The sequence below is a fragment of the Streptopelia decaocto genome (assembly GCF_964273445.1).
Source record: "Streptopelia decaocto genome assembly, contig: HAP1_SCAFFOLD_92, whole genome shotgun sequence".
In the NCBI taxonomy this organism is placed as follows: domain Eukaryota; kingdom Metazoa; phylum Chordata; class Aves; order Columbiformes; family Columbidae; genus Streptopelia; species Streptopelia decaocto.
The window spans coordinates 318892-322863 of record NW_028115951.1 but is presented as its reverse complement, the minus strand read 5'-3'; the positions used below and the strand labels follow the sequence as shown (position 1 = coordinate 322863).

Below are 3972 nucleotides of genomic sequence, written 5' to 3'. Positions count from 1 at the left end.
TGATAACACACAGGTCACAGCAACCTTGTTAGAGTCTGTGAGGTTCTTTCCTTATTAACCTGTTTTCTTTGTGGGTATCTGTTTAAGTATGTTGCAATTTTGGTAGGTTTGTGCTATATGGTAAGGTAGGTTCGTAGTCTGTTAAATCATGAGAATCCGTTGACTCAAAATGCGCATTTTGTGATAATTCAGAAAATCATGAGTAATTTAGTTCCTTACTGCGTGAATGTGGTCGTAAAAATTTTTGCGTGTAGTAGCTGTTATTTTTCTCTCTAGCGTACTAGCCTTATTCCGATATCCAGACTTGCGCAACTCTGTGACAGGCAGTCTCTCATGTCGGTGCACTAAATTTGGCTTTTTCGTATGCACATCAAGTAAAGAATCCAGGTTTTGGAATAACAGTTGTAGCGCGCCAGATGAGACACTGAAAACAAAACAAAGCAAAAAAGAAGGCCTTGCTCAGTCCGGCGAGTGCCGATGGGGGTCCAGCGCACACTGACTTTTTTTGTCAGGGAGACCCAGAGGTACCTCCACCTGGCTGAGCAGTGAGCGGCTCAAGGGTGCAATGCAAAAATTGAGATGTTGTCTTGAATTAGTGTAAATTCCGCCTTGCTTCACCTTAGGATTGCATCCTTACACATTAGAGTAATTGCTTATACTGTTATCTAGTAATTTTGAGGCTGGAAAAGAATTTAAAGTGTTGAACTCCGCAAAAAAAAAAAAAAAAAAAAAAAAAAAGGAAAGGAAACTGTTATAATGGATGTGAACTTGGTATTGTATGAAGTTATGAAGTTGTGTTTAAAGGTTGCTGGAATATGAACTGATTTGGATCTAGGACAATAGAATAATGGATTGATGTTTATTATACTGTTTTTTGACATGTCTAATTGTAAAAGGTAAATGGAACTAAGGAATGTGTAACTGAGAGGTTTCCCAGAGCCTCCCACTTCGTACCAGCCATTATGCCAGCTGCGTGACCTTGGTTATCTCTAAACTGCAGCACGAAGAGAAAGAAAAACAAAAATGGAAAAACCTGGCTGCCTGCTTTTGAAGCAGTGAAAAAGGGGGGGTCCCCCCCCCACTGTGGCGATGTAATACTGAATGGAGCAGTCCGAGGGTGCAGTTTGAGGTTATGGGAGAAAACGGAAGAAAGGCCGTTTTTTGAGACAAATGGAATGCCAAATTTGAAACAAAGTTTTAATACATGAATACTTATAGTTGCCAGAAAGTCCTATACCTCTCTTAGGTTAAGATTTGTTAAGTAAACTGTAAGCTCCAATAACGTTTTCTGAGAATTCTGTTTAGTTGCATGGCCTACAAGAAGCTGCTGGGATGGTGCAGATCTGCTTGCTGCAAGTGAGAAATCTCCAAGGAAATTTCAAATGCTATTAACAGCCAATGTTGCGGTAGAGCAAATTCTACACTGATGGATCTGAAACAGGACTTCGATCCGGTAAGGGAAAACAATATCCAATAAATATGACAGCCAAAATGGAGATAGGAACTTTGAGGAATGAATTTATGACAACTTTACAGGCTGACTGCATTTGATTGGACTTGCAGATTTGTCTATAGCTACAACATAGAAACAACCTGTGGCTATTGTGGGACAATAGGATGAGATTGCTAGCACACTAATATACTCACTGTTATATGCCAATTGTCACTCTGATCAAGAAAATGCAGGAAATGAAATTAAGTCTTAATAGGCCATGATCCTTTTGTCATATATGTACCATTTGTGAAATGTAATTCTGATTTTCTTAGTTTGTAATCTATGTCTTTATAAATTGCACTAGCTGGTTTTCTTAACAGCACAGCTTTTGGCATGCATGTAAAACGTAAATTGCTGCAGAACCTGCAAGTCTTTAACATCAGGTCATAGGCCATACTTGTATTTGGTCTGATCTTACATACTTGAAAAGTTTTTGTTGATGATTCTGGGAGGTGTGAAGATAACAATTGGCATCATTCTGTAAAAATTATTGAAGGCTCAACCCAATTAGCAGAACTTGGCACAGCTTTAAATTACTTAGAGCCTTTTAAGGAGGAACCTCTAAATTTGATTTGTGATTCTGAGTACGTAGTCAAGGTCCAACGCACGTATCTGATTCTGCACTGTGCTTTTGTTTTAGTTTTGTTCCTTCTTAAAAGAAAAAGGGGGGTGAAGTAGGGAAAACACCACAAAACCAATTGTCAAAAGCATTGTATGTGATGAAATACTTTGCAAGTGTGACCCAAAAGCATGCTAAATCAGAAAGAACCTACATTAGTTATGGTCAAATCACTAGTCAATGGAAAAGGCCACATCAATTGATAACCTGGGGGAGAGGTTGTGCTTGTGTCTTTACAGATCAAGGGCCGCAATGGTTGCTGGCACGAAACGTGAAACCTGTGTTCCAGCTGCTGTGTTTTGAATGCCTGCACAGACAAAGACTAACATGTGGAGTAGCTTAGCCAACATGACTGACCAGGACTCTATATGCCTAACTATGATGTCTCCGGTAAAACCGTTCCACACATGCTTGGTTGGCATCGCCCTTGATGACTACAGCAGCATTACACAACTGTTTCAAAATAGTGGTCGACGTAAAGGCATTGCAACAAACTGTAATAATACCAACATGGCACTTTGGATTAATTGTCTCCTGGAAATAGACATTGAACCACAGGAACTGGAATTGCTGGGATCTGTGCCCATGGATGCTTGTATCCAGCTGGTTTGTGAAAAGTGCCAGGACAATATGCTAAAGCATGGATGGATAGGACTGCAAAATATTAATGCTACCCTTGGTGATTATAGAAATGAAACTCGATGGTGTAATGCTTCGCAGAAGAATCCGAGGGATGTCATTGATAGTATGGGACAGACTGTATGGAGTATTCTTGATCTGTGAAGATAGAGCCTAACCAGGAATTCCTTCTAATGCTGTTGGAGGACTGTGTATTCTGGGACTATTAACTCTCTTAACACCCATGATAGTCGATCACAGAAAAGCGACACGGGAAAGACGTTTTTTGCATGCATATAAGTCAAAATGTGATGATAATGTAGATTTTTGGAGGTCAGGGTTAAGGGGTTTAGGATCGCTTGTATCTGGTGTTGGCACAGCTAAAGCTTTGAATATTTTAGAAAATTAGGATGCTGGCTAGTTAAGCAAACTAACAGAACTTCAAGGGCTTTAAGTGGACTTTTGTTAGATGTAGATTCTGTAAGACATGCCACACGATAGAGTAGAGCTGCGACAGACTTTTGTTATTAGCTCAAGGACAGGGGTGTGAAGGATGTGATGGTCTCTGCTGTATGGACCTAAAAGATAAATAGATTTCAGTCCATAAGGAAATTCAACGACTTATGGACTACTCCCAAAAGATTCAAAAGGATGTGGGGTTTTTCAGCCTAGAAAGTTTGATGAACTGGCTGGGACTGGGAGGATGGGTCAAAGACCTTTTGCAAAGTCTGTTAGCTATTGTGATTATTGCAGTTATTGGGCTTTTGTGTTTAAGCTATGCTTTATCTTGTATTAAGAGAATATTTGAGCACACGTTGAGACAAACTCTGCTCGTCCGAAAAGAAAAAGGGGGGAATTGTTGGAGAATGGCCAAGAGAGAAAGGGCATGAGACCCTCTCTACGGAGAGGATCTCTTCTAGTTAGCATGAGTAGGCCTCAGTTAGCATGAGCTGAGCAAGGGTAAGTGAGAAGGTATTGCCTGAGAAAGGCCTGGACAAACAAGTCTCAGGAGGCAGCTCCTGAGAAAGGCCTGGATAAACAAGTCTCAGGAGGCAGCTCCTGAGAAAGGCCTGGATAAACAAGTCTCAGGAGGCAGCTCCTGAGAAAGGCCTGGATAAACAAGTCTCAGGAGGCAGCTCCAAGATAACAAGGGAATTCACATACCAGGGGGGCCACAGAAGGGGATGGACTCATTACGTATGTTGGGATGGGCTCATTACGTATGCTATCAAATCGGTGT

At 40.9% G+C, this 3972-nt stretch overlaps 1 long non-coding RNA gene across 1 annotated transcript; it reads left to right on the top strand.

Annotated features, from left to right (window-relative positions):
- Nucleotides 1-3742, top strand: LOC309452497. The gene is made up of 3 exons (XR_014186572.1): nt 1-259; nt 303-1453; nt 2354-3742. It is a non-coding gene; the product is annotated as an uncharacterized lncRNA (long non-coding RNA).
- Nucleotides 3743-3972: the final 230 nt, after the last annotated feature.